At 41.2% G+C, this 17,646-nt stretch overlaps 1 long non-coding RNA gene across 3 annotated transcripts in view; it reads left to right on the top strand.

Annotated features, from left to right (window-relative positions):
- The window catches only part of LOC139180413 (uncharacterized), a 63,654-nt gene that overhangs the window by 17,851 nt on the left and 28,157 nt on the right, over positions 1-17,646 (top strand). For 2 of the 3 annotated variants that reach the window (XR_011564667.1, XR_011564666.1), the window contains exon 1: positions 1-17,646. This exon is cut by the window's left edge and continues 17,851 nt beyond it. This is a non-coding gene — a long non-coding RNA (uncharacterized lncRNA). The other variant, XR_011564665.1, reaches the window with a different exon arrangement.

Genomic DNA, 17,646 nt, shown 5'->3' with positions numbered 1-17,646 from the left:
ACCGATGAGGAGTCAGAAATGAGAAGGTAGGAGGGGAGAAAGATTGGGGGTATTTATGCCTCTTGCTCTCTCCTTGGCCATTAAATGTTCAGTAGTAGCTCTGTTCCCCTACAGCCACAGCTCTGACTGGACATCTCTTCCACTCCTTTAGCCCTCACTGGACTCCAGGTAACACCTCTCCTCCTCTCTAGGTTGAGGAGGATAACAGTTACCACTGTGACTGATCCTAATGCCTTGTCTCTATAAACAGTCTCTTCTTCACTACTTTTCGGCCCTTTGAATGTGCCATCTTATTCCTGAGGGCCCCTGACTGTAGCCATCCTGACCAGAATGTGGACACTATCTCCTTTTTATGAGTGAATGACTGTTTCTGTTCTCTCAGATAGACTACGTTGTCTCTTGTCTTCAGCCATTGGGCAGGTCTGCAGAATGATTCTTCTCTTATAGAAATGAGCATCTTTGTATCTTGAAGGATTATTGAGATTTGGAGGTCTTTGCTATTTCCCATCAGCAAATGGGAAATGGATGCTTTCTTTAGATTTAGGAGGCTAGGTTCCTGCCTGTGCTTTCTCTGGTACTCCTTGTCACTCCCTGAGTTTAGGTGCTCCCCGAGTTCGGTCAGTCCTTCTCTCATGTTCATCCACTCTGTTCTCAGGGAGCATACAGGGAGCTTATCCAAGACCTTTACCTCTAGCCTCTCCTCCTGGTCCTGTGTCTTTAGTGGTGCTCACTGAATCGCCACGTGGATCACAGCCTCTTTTCTCTTTTTCACTCCTTGCCCACAGCTTTCTTGTTTTTCTTCATACTGCCTAGGCTTGGAACCTTGGCTCATCCTTAGCATCTCTGTTTGCTCCTTATGTACAAGCAGCTACCATGAACTAGTGCTTCTTTCTTTTGAATACTTCTTTCATTCCTCTTTGTACTCTCATTGTCTCAGTTCAGACCTCTCTGTACTTCCTGAATTTCTGTCCCAAGATTTCCAATTGGCCTTCCTTTCTACAGTCTCTTCCAATTTAGTACCGTCCATAGACTCACTGTGCTAGTTTTCCTGAAACTTGGCTTTGGTTGTGCCCCTTCTCTGTATGGGCTTCACTAACTCTCTGCTGCCTACCAGACAGAATCTGGATTCCTGATCATGGCACTCAGAGCAATACACAATCTGCTTCTTGACCTATTGATTCCCTGACAAACCCTCTTCTCTCCTCACTCCCTTCTGACCATACCAGGGGTTTTGCAGCCTCCAATCCAGTGCTCACCTTGGACCCAGCTTTAGGAGCTAGCTCTCCTGCCTAATTGTGTGAACACCACCTATTTGTCACAATGAACCCTGATGCTACTTGCTCTATGACACCTTGACCACTGTGAACCACAGTGGTATTTCTCTCCTGCCAAACCCTCTATAAAGTCCCAGAACATATTTGTTGACCTGAATTTCAATTCCTGTGGGCACTGTTTGCACTTATCATTTAAGAATGATATATCATGTTTGGGTTACATGTGTCTTGCACAGTAGGGTTAAGATTCACTATTTATTGAATGAACAAATAAGTACCTGGAGGAAGTTAGCTTTTTCAAACTGCTGATCATTAAGGGGTTGGACACTCACATGTATTTTGACTATTAGTGGGTCTGTGGTGCTAACGTCACATGCTTACTCAGAGAGGCTCTGGGTCTAAAAAGGAACAGTGACGTTGATGACGAGGATGATGATGAAGGTGATAAAATAAAAATGACTACCATTTCCATTCACTGAGTACTTGTTCTGTGCTAGTGCCTCACATACATGATCTCTTTTAATGCTTATAATCAACATGAGGGACTATTTTTTTAATATATGCACACAGTTTTGTATATATTGCAGCGTCAAGCCATGTAGGGCATTCACTCTTACTTTATACATTCAGGTATGTTTGAAATACTTCTTAAAGTGGCAAACATATATGAATGTATAAAACAAGAGTAAATGGTGATACTGAGGACAGTGCCTTGCACGTCAGCAGCACTCATTAATAGTTTTTTAATTGATTCTAACCCATTCCAAGTCTGAATTTTAAGTGTGTCTTGTGGAAGGACCTGGCCAGGATTGCACCATTGGTTTTCACAGGAATTACTTTTCCATTCCACACATATCATAAAACCTTTAGTTTATCTAATTACTTGTCTCTAGAGTTCTCCCCTTGATGAGGCTTTGAACTGTGTTGACTTAGCTAAAATGATAGTATTTCCCAGAATCCTCTTCCCTGTATGGAACCAGGTCAGGGCTGGCCACAGAGGAATTTTCTTGAGATGGGGAAGTCAGAAGTGAAGTAGCCACAACTCTGCAGATTGGTGTAGGGTGCCAGGGAAGCCACCTTAGCTCATGTTGATCTAATGGCTCATCCTACTGGCATGGAGCAGCACCTGGGCCTGCAGTTCCTTCGGCTCCCACACAGTCTCCTCCTTCAGATTCTCTGAGCTGCAAGCTTGCTGTGTTTGCAGTTCCATGGAGAAGGTGCCAGCTTTTGCAGGTCCCCTGTGTTGTCTAATTTGGAGGTAATAAGAGACAACCATGGTTTCTGGCCCTTTGCTCATTGGTTCTAGTGTTTCCCACGCTTCCAGTTTATGTTGCTTGCCCCACTTTAGGTGCTGCATTCCTTCCTGATTATCAAAGCTGCTGACTCACAGCGACTTCAGCTCCCCACCGGATGCAGAGACAACAGCCTGCCTGCCGCTGAGTCCACCAGCTCCCACAGCTGTGCAAAGTGTAATCTTTATAACAAATCTTTATTTCTGCATCACTCACAGCAGCTCTGCTCCTCTGATCAAATCCAAGGTCCTACAGCCGTTTCCCCCAGGCTCTCTGATCACATGGCTGCCCCAAAGAAATTTGTTCCTGGTGATTGGGCAAAGTCACCATCAAAGCAGGATTGGTGAGCCTCTCACACCCTTTCTCTTTCCCTTGCCACAGTCTGGTGTTGTTTCTGGAGGCAGGAGCTAAATCAGATCTGACTTGTAGTGAAACTCAATGTAAGATACCTTGGAGTTATTCAAGGCTGTATCTGCCCATGCAAAGTTGAGCTGAACTCAGCTTTGCTGTCACTGCTTTTGGAGGCTGTGGGGCACCTCCACCCCTTTGTGGTTGCTCTCAGATGTCACTGGTGCATATGATCTTGTGCAGAGAGCTGGGCTTGGGACTCGTCACAGTCAGACCAGAAGGGGTTGCCTATAGTGAGTGCTGTGTTCCCAGAGGCTCTGAAGACTGATGTCTTCATCCAGGTGTTTTAAAGTCCAAAATTTCACCATTAGGGAGTCATTTCTTTGGATTAGTTTTCCTGATGTCATTAAAATGACATACATTTTTGATAAAAGGGTCATCTGCTGAGTATAGTGGAAATAACATGGTTTCTGGAATCATATCCTATCAAATCCTATCATCTCTGCCATTTAAAACAGCTGTGAGACTGCAATAAGATAGTTATTTGACTTCTTCACAGTGCAGTTTTCTTGCCTATTAAAATAGGAGTAACAATAATACCCAGTTCAGGCTATACCTTAGTCTGTTCAGGCCGCTATAACAAAAGTATCTTAGACTGAGTGAGTGGCTTATAAACAACATAAATTTATATGCACAGTCCTGTAGGCTGGTTGAGAATCTGCTTCCTAGTTCATAGACAACCATCTTCTTGCTGTGCTCTCAACATGGTGGAGGGTCTCTTGTATAAGGGAACTAATCCCATTCATAACTCCACTTTCATGACCCAATCACCTCCCAGAGGCCCCATCACCTAATACCATCACATTGGAGATTACGAATTTTGGGGGAATACAAATATTCCATTGCAGTATACAAGCCAACATATATGAAAGTACCTAGCACAATGCCTGGCACATAGGTGATGCTGAGTAAACGTTAGCATTTACTCCTGATTTCCTTTTCTCGAGGTAAGTTATACGTTGGAATTCTTAAGTTCTGCGTACTGTGTCTTCATCACCATTATTGCAGTACCTTCACAGTCAGGATCTAGTGGGTGAGTGTTAAGAGTCTACTAGGAGTGTGTGTGTGTGTGTGTGTGTGTGTGTGTGTTTTAGAAGAGAGAAAGGTCACCAGAAGACCAGAAGATAAGTAAGTTTGGAAAAACTGGTTCATTTCCATCTATTGATACCTCTCTCCACTTCCATTGCCACTGTTCCAATTCAAGTTGTCCTCTATTTCCTAGGTTATTTCAATAGTTTTACCTGGTTCTTTTGACTCTATTCTTATTTCTTTTTAGTTTATACTGTTCTTAGAAACCAGTTATCAAAGTGCAAATCAAAATTTATTTTAAATCCTTAAAACTCATTGATTCTTTAAATTATACTTGTCATCTGATCTAAATCCTAATCTTAGCCTGGAAAGCACTCCACATCCTGGCCCCAGTCTACCCCTCCCCCATCAACTTAATTTCCATCTTCTCCCCCCAGCTTATTACACTTTAGCCTCGCTAGAAGTCTCCCAGAATCTTGGATCCCTGAATTCAAGGCCTTTGTCCATCTTTCCTTCATCCCTCCTCCCCTCCACTCCTCTTCTCTGTCCTCCCTGTCCCTCTCCCCTTCCCTCCCCTCACCCCCATTCTTCTGACTTCTACTCAACTTTCACATCTTTGTTCGTATGTAATTTCCTCTAGGAAGCTTTTCCAATGGAACAAAATCAGGCCCACTTCTTATCTTTCTCATAGAAGAGCTCTTCTATGGTTTTCTTCTTATAGTCTGTCACGTTTCAAAATTATAGAATTCTGTGTATAGTTTCTTTCTGAGTGTTGTCTCCTCTCACAGAGTGGGAGCACAATAGTCTCGTTCCCTGCTGCATTACCAGCAGCTAGCACGCTGCCCCTAATGCAGAGGTCTCAGTGCTGGTTCATGGTGAATGAATATAAAGTAGTATACTGGGATAAATCTGTCTGCATGTGATTCGCATGTTCTCTTCCACAAGGTCATGGTCTTGAGCTTGTGATCTCAGAGTCTTACAAAAGCCACCAAGATAATACAGATCCTGTTTGGCTCTTTTTAATTTTGTTTCTTTTTTCTTTTTTAAACTGAGATATAACTTACACAGAGTAAACTGCACAAATACTACATGTGCAGATGGTGAGATTTTCATAAGTATACACTCATGGAACCACCACCCAGATGAAGATCCAGAATATCCCAGCATCCAGTAGGCTCCTTTGTACCCTTCTGAATCTATAACCCCCCTTCTTCCCCTTCCCCAACTTGGCCAGGTTAATCACTCTTCTAATTTATATTATCATCAAAGATTAGTTTTGTCTGCTTCAAAATTTTATGTCAGGGAAATCATACAGTTGGTATGTTTTTGTCTGGCTTCTTTTTCTCAACATGTTTTGGTATTCAATCATGTTACTGTGTGTAGCAGTATATATATATATACATATATTTTTTTTTTTATCTGTAATGACTTCCTTGGTGGTCTAGTGGCTAAGATTGTGGTCCATTGCAGGGGGCCCGGGTTTGATCCCTGGTCTGTGAATTAGATCCCACATGCCACAACTAAGACCTGGTACAATCAAATAAAGAATAAATAAAATATATATTTTTAAATTATATGTTTAATTGTTGAGTAGTATTTCATTGAATACATATATGTGTGTGTATATATGTATATACACATATATATATGTGTGTATATATATGTTACAATTGATCCATTCTACCATTGTCTGATATTCAGTTGTTTTCAACTTTAGACTATTATGAATAAAGCTGCTATGAATATTCATGCACATGTCTTTTGGTGGACATGTCTTTGGGTACAGAACAAGGAGTGGAATTGTTGGGTTTCTGTCTTTAAACCAGGCTCCTTTGGTCTGTGATACATTCTTTTTTTCAATATTTTATTTTATTGAACTTTTATTTTTTACTGGAGTATAGCCTATTAACAACATTGTGAAATTTTCCGGTGAACAGTGAAGGGACTCAGCCATACATACACGTAGATCCATTGTCCCCTCAAACCCCTCTCTCCTCCAGGCTGCCACATAACATTGAGCAGAGTTCCATGTGCTACATAGTAGGTCCTTGTTGGTTATCCATTTTAAATGTATCAGTATGTACATGTCCATCCCCAAATCCCTAACTATCCTTTCCCCTGGCAACCATAAGTTTGTTCTCTAAGCCTGTGAGTCTCTGTTTTATAAGTAAGTTCAACTATATCATTTCTTTTTAGATTCCACATATAAGCGATGTCATATGATATTTCTTCTTCTCTGACTTACTTCACTCAGTTCAGCACTCTCGAGATCCATCCATATTGTTGCAAGTGGCATTATTTCATTCTTTTTAATGATTGAGTAATATTCCATTGTATATATGTACCACATCTTCTTTATTCCTCTGCTGATGGACATTTAGGTTGCTTCCATGTCTTGGGTATTGTAAACTGTGCTGCAATGAACATTGGGATCCATGTATCCTTTCAGATTATGTTTTTCTCTGGATATATGCCCAAGAGTGGGATTGCAGGGTCATACAGTAGCTCTATTTCTAGTTTTTAAGGAAACTCTGTACTGTTCTACATAGTGGCTGTACCAGTTTACAGTGTAAATTTACAGGTCACAATTACAGCCTCTCCACACCTTGCCAGCATTTATTGTTTGTGAATTTTTCGGTGATAGCCATTCTGGCTGGTGTGAGGTGATATCACATTATAGTTTTGGTTTGCATTTCTCTAGTAATTAGCAATGTTGAACATAATTTCATGTGCTTATTAGCCATCTGTTTGTCTCTTTGAAGAAATGTCTATTTAGGTCTCCTGCCCATTTTTTGAGTGGGTTGTTTGTTTTGATGCTGTTAAACATCATAAGCTGTTTGTAAATTTTGGAGACTAATCTCTTATTGGTCACATTATTTACAAATATTTTCTCCTAATCTGTGGATTGTCTTTTCATTTTGTTTATTGTTTCCTTTGCTGTGCAAAAGCTTTTGAGTTTAAGTTGGTCCCATTTGTTTGTTTTTGTTTTTATGCCCTTTATTCTGGGAGATGGATCAAGAAAGAGATTGCTGTGACTTATGCCAGGGAGTGTTTTGCTTATGTTTTCCTCTAGGAGTTTTACAGTGTCTGGTCTCACATTTAGGTCTTTAATCCATTTTGAGCATATTTTTATGTGTGGAGTTAAAGAATGATCTAGTGACGATATTAGACTGTCCAGTTTTTCCCAGCATCACTTGTTGAAGAGACCGTCTTTCCAACATTGTGTAATGTTTCCTCCTTTGTCATAGATTAATTGACCATAGGTGCATGGTCTTATTTTTGGGTTTTTAATCCTGTTCCATTGATCTAATTTCTATTTTTTTGCCAGTATCATACTGTTTTGATCACTGTAGCTTTGTAGTATAGTATATACTTGTAGTATATACTATAAGATACAAGACTATAAGACTATACTTGTAGTATAGTCTTAAGTCAGGGAGACTGATTCCTCCAGGTTCATCTTTTGGTGGACATGTCTTTGGGGATAGAATGAAGAGTAGAACTTGTGGGTTTCTATCTTTAAACTGGCTCTTTTGGTCTGTGGTGTATTCTTCAAAAAATTCTGGCATATCTCAATCTGAATTCAAAACTGAGATAAGTTAGGGGTAATTATCCATGTAGCTCCAAGCTTCTTACTTGTATAAAATCCTTCCTATGGCTTTTTATTAATTGCATTCAGGGATTTGTGTCAATATCATTTAATAATTTGATACTAAGCCAGTGGGATGATAGTTCCAAGCAACTTAAAATTGTTCTCTAAAGGGAGTCTGTCTATTGAAGCTTAAGTCAGGAACCATATTAAGTTAATTCAAAACTTGTCATCTAAGCCAATAAGAAAATGTTATTCTGTTTGTTTAAATCATTGAGCTACAGAAGCATTCTAGGACACATTTTTTTCAATTATATTGATCCTAAGATGATTGCTTTGGCCATTCCTATAAAGCACTGTAGCTAACAGGTCATTTACCCTCTGATATATACTAAAGGCCAGTAGTAATATTTACTGTTTGCTATAATATCAGTGTGGAAGATTTTCTGACATAACTAAGTAGTTATTTTTTTCCTTTTTGTAGGAACACATAGGGCTAATAAGCTGTGACCATTAAATAATATCCACCAAATTCTGTGTGCCTTTTTCCCCAAAGATAAATTATACTGTTGGAGAAGGAATGGCAACCCACTCCAGTATTCTTGCCTGGAAAATCCCATGGACGGAGGAGCCTGGTGGGCTACAGTCCACGGGGTCGCAAAGAGTTGGACACGACTGAGTGACTTCATTCACTCACTCAAATTATACTGTAGGAGGAAGAACTTTATCCCCGAAGATTCTCTTGCCAAAACCTTCTTGCTTTCCCTTGAAGGACTCTTCTATGTTGTTTAATTTTCTATGGGAGAATTTGCAAAAATTTCCCTTAGTGCCCTGTATAAGGTAAGAAAAGCTCAGAGTTGGCCCCAGGGGAGGTAGTAAGTAGTTAGACCACCTTGCCCATTGGAAGCAGTGGACCAGTTACTCGCCTAGACCACAGAGAGGGCTATGCCTACCTCTGTCTGCTTCTAAGAACTCAAGAGGCTTATCGGCTTAGGGGGGCTGGAACCACCAGTTGGGGAAGAATAGAACTTTCATCAGAGAGATGGAAGCATGTGGCAAATATGTGACTCACGCTTTGAGTGAAACTGCAGAGACAACCACATCCATTTGGACACCTGCCTCTTAGTGTCCTGAAAAATCCTTCTCGTTGCAATGAAAAACATTCCAGGAATGGGAGGCAAGCCTCCTATTATAACTAAATTCTAAAATAGCATTAAATGATTTTATTTAATTCCCACTCTAAGCCTAACTAAGCAGCTATCATCATCACCCCCAATTTAAATATAGGGAAACTAAGGTTCTTTGAGTTTGAATATTTTGGCTAAGCTTTCAGAGTGGTGATACAGATTTGAACCCAGGCAGCTCAACTCCAGAGCCTGAAAGGGTTTGGGGAAGAAGTAGTTCCAACACAGGGTAACATCCTCCCATTCTCCCCCTACCTTTGTAAGTTTCATCTGAAAATGTCATGCAAGGTCACCTTTACTGCACAGAGGAGATGAAGAAACAAATAAATATGGGGGAGGAGGAAATGGAAAATAAAACTCCCACTGGGGTCTGGCTATTAATGTGTTTGCACTGTTCCTATACATGAATAGATCTGGTTGAGTCTGCTACTGAAAAGGAACCAAAAATGACCTTGAATTGAAACTCTTGCATAGGAAGGTGCTGTGATGAGCTCAGAGAGACCACAGCACACCTCTGCAAGGGCTCTGAGCACCATCGTCATGGTTGCTTCCAGCCAGTGGAGGGATTGGGCGGGGGCATGCTGGTTATGTAGTTTCAGTTCTGACGAACTACCTGACTACTAACACAAGGCCTGGGTTTTCCTCTCTACAGGATGGAGATGTCCTTTCCAAAGGGGGGACTCTTCCATCAGTGGCCTCTTAATATATGCTGCCTTTGTGGAGGCAAAACCCTAGTTAATATAAACATGGTTGAGATGAGGGGGTCTCTTAAGCAAATATCAATATCAGTCAAGCCCTCCCCTCTTCTACCTCATCTCCTATCATTGCTTTTGCTCTCAGTGATGTCCAACTCTTTGTGGGCCCCTGGACTGTAGCCTGCCAGGCTCCTCTGTCCATGGGATTTTCCAGGCAAGAATACTGGAATGGGTTGCTATTCCCTTCTCCAGGGGATCTTCCTAACCTAGGGATCAAACCCGTGTCCCCTGCATCTCCTGCTTTAGCAGGCAGATACATTGCCTGTTGTTTCCTCTTTTTTTCCTCTTTCAGTCACCTTTTGCTGTTCCTGGAACATACCAGACACACTCCTGCCTCAGAGACTTTGCACATACTCTTTATGCTGCCCAGAAGCTTCCCCTTTAGCTACTCCATGGTTTCCTTTCTTCTCTTAGGCCTTTCCTCAAACATCCTCTCTTCAGTGAGACCTTCCCTGGTTATCTGTTATATCCACAACTGCATTCTGAACTGCATCCACCCTGCAACAAACACACAGTCCTGCTTCCTCCCCTCTTCCCATTTTTGATTGTCTCCTCTAACTGAAGGTTAGCTCCATGAAGGCAAGGATTTATGTCTGCTTGATGCCTGTCTATATTTCAGCACCCAGGCAAGGGGTTTGCTTCAGTCATGTCCCGACTCTTTGTGACCCTATGGACTGTACCCCAGCCAGGCTCCTCTGTCCATGAGATTCTCCAGGCAAGAATACTGGAGTGGGTTGCCATTTCCTCCTCCAGGGGATCTTCCCAACCTAGGAATTGAACCCAGGTCTCTTCTGTCTCCTTCATTGCCAGGCAGGTTTTTTTTTTTTTTTAACCACCAGTGCCACCTAGGAAGTTCCCAGTGTGTAACCAGTACTCAATAAAAAAAACATGTGGATTGGATTAACATGTAAATTCACAGATACTGGCTCTACCATATATTACCAGGCAACCTTTAGCAAATCAGTGAATGAGGTTTATTCTACTTCTATAAAATTGGGATAGTAATTTCTACCCTCCAATTGTGAATTTTAAACAAGATTACAAAAGTACATTCCTAGGACAATATTTGCATGCACTCAATGACTTATTTTCTGAGTTTGGTGAAAGTTGGACACATAATAGTAGTAAACATTTTTAGATTATTTATAGAAAATAAACTACCAGGCATGGGTTTAAGCACTTTATCTATCTTAATTCATTTAATTTGTACATCCTGTAAAGTTTGTACTATTATTATCATCATACTTATCTGACAGATAAAGAAACTGCAGGACTAACTTGCCCAAGGTCACAAGACTAGGAAAAAAGAAAAAAAAAAAGAAAATCACTGAACCTGGATTTGAACTCAGGCTGATCTGTTTCCAAAGTCCATCAGTTAGCTACTTCCCCACATTGCTTCCCCCAGGAAAGAAGACACAATTTATTTAATACAGGTATAGAAAAGCACGTTCAAGTAGTGAAAACTTCAGTTCACAAGTAGTTTATTTTTTTAACTAGTGGAATGTCTTCATAGATAAAAAATGATAATAATTCACTTTCTAAATCAATTGGAATATTTAGACAGTGGCTAAATTATATTGAATCCCAAACCATGAAATATCTTTGGACAAGAAATGCTACCACTGAGGAGCTATGTGGAAACTGCCTTTTATTTAGACACAGTCTATATGAACCAATACATTTCCATTTTAAAATAGACAGCAGTGTCATTTAGTTTCCAAAGTTGAGTGGAAACAAAAACGAGGGCCATATAGACACACCCTAAACCAAGCACCTGCTTTTGAGGCTGCGTCAAATATTATTGTCCTGTTTTTCTTGTGAATTGGCTTCAATCATTTGTGATTCCTGTGCATTTAGCATGTCTCATAACCAGCAGTCATTCATCATCTATTTTAAGTTTGGTTGGTTTCGCTCATGAGAGAGAACTCAGTAAGACTATGTCTTCTCCATTCATGGTGCTGCTTCTACAAGTCACTGCATACACATTAAGGTGGCATACACAAACTTTCCAAATCGTCTTTAAAGGCTTTCAGTTCCCTTTTTTCTTTTTTTGGTTTCTATTGCCTTCCCAGTAATGGCTAAGACATTGTCAGTTTGCCTTTCTTCTTGAGATTTCTTTAGAAGGCCTTGTGGCCTGAGCATTCATTTGGGACCCAGTTTTAATTTCCCATTGGTTTTGGTTTGGCTATTTTACTTGCAAGAACAGATAGCCATTTAAGCCAACTCAAGATGAAGGGCTTTAGCATATTGTATTACATCACTTTATTTTAAGATGATGAAGGAATGTGGAAATCCAAGAACCAGAACTGTATTAAATGTTGGCCTCAAAGAGCCTGGAGCTCAAAGTTGACTCTAGATTCAAGAAGGCTCCCAGGCCTTCAGCAGCAGGAGTTCATGGATCTTTGATTTCTATGATTAAGTAACATGCTATATATCCACTTCATCTGGTCCTAGCACTAAATGATGGCTATTTTTCTTCATGCTCAGGGCCCTAAGAGAGAATCTGATTGGTCCCATCTTCAAGGGCAAACTAGAACTCCCTGACCAGTCTATGGTTTGTGTACTGGTGCCTGAGCTACAGCCAATCATTTGTGGACAGAGGAGGTAGGGCTCTGAGTATTAAGCATGGCTTCCTGGGCCTGCCCCTTTGGCAGGAAGTGTGAGCAGGGTGGATCCCCTCAGAAGAGGTTGTGAGTGAGTTGGCACAGTGCTGACCTTTCCAGAATATCATCTTGTAAGAGACTAAAGTGTTACCCAAATCACACAATCATTTACCAATGTAAGATGATATTATATTGACAAAGATGCAACTTGGAAAGATGTGCACAAAACCACATATATACATCTTTGCAATTGGCATGCTTAAAACCTGAAACAAATTTCATTATTTCTTTGCAGTATGTTTTATCTAAAAATGTTTGTTCTTTTGCCTGGTAAGTCAAGCTGTTAAAGCCCTGTGGCTTTCTTAGTCAGGCCCTCCAAGTTTTGGTGAACAGATTACACTCAGCACAATTCTAGCTGATGCCATTCATAGAAGTTTCAATGTGTTGACCAAAGTGAAGCTTCATTAACCTTTGCAGTTGCCTAGTCAGTTATTGAGGTTTTGTTTTAATTGAGCTGGTTAAAGCCACTGACTGATTACTACCATTGACTGAGTATACACGATGCCAAGGGCCACAGTTTTAAACACAGGCAGAACACATTCATGACTTCAGAGGTCCCTTGTGTCAAATTTGTGATGCCCATGCTGTTGGTGAGCTCTCCTTTGAGGACTGGCCTGCTGCCACCCATGGACCCTGAAGAACAAGGGGCATGCAATGGGAACATTCAAGATCCAGTTCTGGATGCATTCTGCAGTGGCTGGGAGATTTGTGGTGCTGGTGGTAGGATGGCTGGTATAAAGGTATATGGCATGACATACTTGGCCTGCACTACAATTCTAGAGAGTAAAACCGCCTAGGCAAAGATCAGATCCTTATGCTCAAGGTAACTGTTTTAGGATGGTTTGAGTCACTACGCACGGCAGGCATTGGTGACATGTATCTGTGTGAATGGCACTCTCTTTTCTTGAGTCCCCAACAGAAGCCAGCCTCTCCTGACACTAGAGGTCCATAGCAATCTAGCTGTGCTTCTCTGTGGCCCACATCATTTTCTACCCATATTGACAATCTCTGTCTGATTTTTTACTATCCTCTGATGGAAGCTTCTTTAAGACAAGATCAATGTCTAGTTCCTTTCTGGTGTTCCTGCCATTTAATAAATATCTGTTGAATGAATGAGAGTAAGAACCTAAACCTTTTCAGTCACCAGATTGACTGTGGCCATGTTGCTTCACTGTTCTCTTTGCTCAGTGACAATATTTGGCCTGAGAGGAATGTCTGAGATGGGATCATTGTCAAGTGAAGCTTATTTCAGTATCAAGTTTATTTAAAATTTTCAAATGTCTGTAATGTAGATATTGTGAAACACCATCAGTATATCCTGTAATATGTAGAAGGGTCCACAGACACAGTAGATTACCAGCAGGAGGACAAAATTTCTAGGGGGCAGATCAGGAAATTTCCTTGAGTGTATGGAGAGAAGGAGGAGGAGAAGGGGGAGGAGTGGTGGGTAATAGCTAATGTTTATTGATAATTTACCATGTGCCAGGTCCTGTTATAAGCATTTTACATAATTAACTCATTTAAAACTCACAACACTTACCTTGTTGTCCAGTGGCTAAGATTTCATGCTCCCAATGCAGGGGGCCCTGGTCTGATACCTTTTCAGGAAACTAGATCCCACAGGATGGAACTAAAGGTCTCACATGTTGCAACAAAGGCCCAGCACAGCCAAAATAAGTAAATAAATAAAACTCACAACAGACGTATGGGGAGTTACCGTCATCCCACTTTACAGGTGAGTCTGGCACAAGACCGAGCAAGTTGTCCTGTGTTCTGTGAAGTCCAACTTGTACTCCAGGACTCCCCTTCTCCTTCACCTTCTCCTGTTTCTTTCCTATTCTGTTTATACCCCATAAATTCAAAACATTGTTGATAAATGTCAAATATTGTTAAATACTAGATGTTAAAATATGGCTGCGTGGCGCAGGAGCAGCAGCTGTGTGGTGCAGGATCTGCCCAGAGGAGCTACCCCACGTCCAAGGTCAGGAGCAGCAGCTGTGCTTTGCTGGAGCAGCCATGAAGAGAGGTAAGAGAAACCCAAGTGAGAGGGTAGGCGCGGAGAGAGGGCGTCAGAGGGAAGACAGAAACCATAATCACAGACAACTAACCAATCTGATCACATGGACCACAGCCTTGTCTAACTCAATAAAATTAAGCCATGCCATGTGGGGCCACCCTAGAAGGACAGGTCATGCTGGAGAGGTCTGACCGAATGTGGTCCACTGGAAAAGGGAATGGCAAACCACTTCACTATTCTTGCTTTGAAAACCCCATGAACAGTATGAAAAAGAAAAAAGATAGGACACTGAAAGATGAACTCCTCAGGTTGGTAGGTGCCCAATATGCTACTGGAGATCAGTGGAGAAATAACTCCAGAAAGAATGAAGGGATGGAGCCAAAGCAAAAACAGCACCCAGCTGTGGATGTGACTGGTGATAGAAGCAGGGTCCAATGCTATAAGGAGAAATATTGCATAGGAACCTGGAATGTCAGGTCCATGAATCAAGGCAAATTGGAAGTGGTCAAACAGGAGATGGCAAGAGTGAACGTTGACATTCTAGGAATCAGCAAACTAAAATGAACTAGAATGGGGGAATTTAACTCAGATGACCATTTCATCTACTACTGTGGGCAGGAATCCCTTAGAAGAAATGGAGTAGCCATCATAGTCAACAAGAGAGTCTGAAATGCAGTACTTAGATGCAATCTCAAAAACAACAGAATGACCTGTGTTCATTTCCAAGGCAAACCGTTCAATATCACAGTAATCCAAGTCTATGCCCTGACCAGGAATGCTGAAGAAGCTGAAGTTGAACGGTTCTATGAAGACCTACAAGACCTTTTAGAACTAACACCCAAAAAAGATGTCCTTTTCATTATAGGAGATTGTAATACAAAAGTAGGAAGTCAAGAAATACCTAGAGTAACAGGCAAATTTTGCCTTGGAGTACAGAATGAAGCAGGGCAAAGACTAATAGAGTTTTGTCAAGAGAACACACTGGTCATAGCAAACACCCTCTTCCAACAACATAAGACAAGACTCTGTACATGGACATCACCAGATGGTCAACACCAAAACCAGATTGATTATATTCTTTGCAGCCAAAGGTGAAGAAGCTCTATACAGTCAGCAAAAACAAGATCGGGAGCTGACTGTGGCTCGGATCATGAACTCCTTATTGCCAAATCCAGACTTAAATTGAAGAAAGTGGGGAAAACCACTAGGTGATTCAGGTATGACCTGAATCAAATCCCTTATGATTATACAGTGGAAGTGAGAAATAGGCTTAAGGGACTAGATTTGATAGAGTGCCTAATGAACTATGGATGGAGGTTCATAACATTGTATAGGAGACAGGGAGCAAGACCATCCCCAAGAAAAAAAAATGCAAAAAAGCAAAACGGCTATCTGAGGAGGCCTTACAAATAGCTGTGAAAAGAAGAGAAACAAAAAACAAAGGAGAAAAAGAAAGATATACCATCTGAATGCAGAGTTCCAAAGAATAGCAAGGAGAGATAAAAAAGCCTTCCTCAGCAATCAATGCAAAGAAATAGAGGAAAACAGAATAGGAAAGACTAGAGATCACTTCAAGAAAATTAGAGATAACAAGGGAACATTTCATGCAAAGATGGGCTCAATAAAGGACAGAAAAGGTATGGACCGAAGAGAAGCAGAAGATATTAAGAAGAGGTGGCAAGAATACACAGAAGAACTGTACAAAAAAGATCTTCATGACCCAGAGATAATCACAATGGTGTGATCTCTCACCTAGAGCCAGACATCCTGGAATGTGAAGTCAAGTGGGCCTTAGGAAGCATCACTACAAACAAAGCTCATGGAGGTAATGGAATTCCAGCTGAACTATTTCAAAGCCTAAAAGATGATGCTGTGAAAGTGCTGCACTCAATATGTCAGCAAATTTGGAAAACTCAACAGTGGCCACAGGACTGGAAAAGGTTAGTTTTTATTTCAGTCCCAAAGAATGCTCAAACTACCACACAATTGCACTTATCTCACATGCTAGTAATGCTCAAAATTCTCCAAGCCAGGCTTCAACAGTACGTGAACCATGAACTTCCAGATGTTCAAGCTGGGTTTAGAAAAGGCAGAGGAACCAGAGATCAAATTGCCAACATATGCTGGATCATCGAAAATGCAAGAGAGTTCCAAAAAAATATCTATTTCTGCTTTATTGACTATGCCAAAGCCTTTGACTGTGTGGATCACAATCAACTGTGGAAAATTCTGAAAGAGATGGGAATACAAGACCACCTGACCTGCCTCTTGAGAAATCTGTATGCAGGTCAGGAAGCAACAGTTAGAACTGGACATGGAACAACAGACTGGTTCCAAATAGGGAAAGGAGTATGTCAAGGCTGTATATTGTCACCCTGCCTATTTAACTTACATGCAGAGTACATCATGAGAAACGCTGGGCTGGAAGAAGCACAAGCTGGAATCAAGATTGCTGGGAGAAATATCAATAACCTCAGATATGCAGATGACACCACCCTTATGGCAGAAAGTGAAGAACTAAAGAGCCTCTTGATGAAAGTGAAAGAGGAGAGTGAAAAAATTGACTTAATCCTCAACATTCAGAAAACAAAGATCATGGCATCCAGTCCCATCACTTCATGGGAAATAGATGGGGAAACAGTGGAAACAGTGTCAGACTATTTTTTTGGGCTCCAAAATACTGCAGATGGTGATTGCAGCCATGAAATTAAAAGACACTTACTCCTTAGGAGGAAAGTTATGACCAACCTAGACAGCGTATTAAAAAGCAGAGAACTTACTTTCCAACAAAGGTCCCTCTAGTCAAGGCTATGGTTTTTCCAGTAGTCATGTATGGATGTGAAAGTTGTAAAGAAAGCCGAGCGCCGAAGAATTGATGTTTTTGAACTGTGGTGTTGGAGAAGACTCTTGAGAGTCCCTTGAACTGCAAGAAGATCCAACCAGTCCATCCTAAAAGAGATCAGTCCTGGGTGTTCATTGGAAGGACTGATGTTGAGGCTGAAACTCCAATACTTTGACCACCTCATGCGAAGAGTTTACTCATTGGAAAAGACCCTGATGCTGGGTAGGATTGAGGGCAGGAGGAGAAAGGGACGACAGAGGATGAGATGGTTGGATGGCATCACCGACTCAATGGGCATGAGTTTGTGTAAACTCCAGGAGTTGGTAATGGACAGGGAGGCCTGGCATGCTGCGGTTCATGGGGTCGCAAAGAGTCGGACATGACTGAATGACTAAACTGAACTGAACTAAGAATAATTTATTCACTCATTAATTTATTAACAAATTTTCACGAACCATTATTATGTTACAGACACCTTTCCAGCAGTGACTATATTTGCCCTCTGAGAAGCCTTGAATGGTCGAAATGAAGTGATGATCAGTCCTGATTTCATCCTTGTGGGACCATGCTAGCTCTTTTCTGCTCTCATTAAA

This window comes from Bos indicus, chromosome 28, assembly GCF_029378745.1.
Source record: "Bos indicus isolate NIAB-ARS_2022 breed Sahiwal x Tharparkar chromosome 28, NIAB-ARS_B.indTharparkar_mat_pri_1.0, whole genome shotgun sequence".
NCBI classification, from domain to species: domain Eukaryota; kingdom Metazoa; phylum Chordata; class Mammalia; order Artiodactyla; family Bovidae; genus Bos; species Bos indicus.
This window is presented reverse-complemented; position numbering and strand designations above follow the sequence as displayed.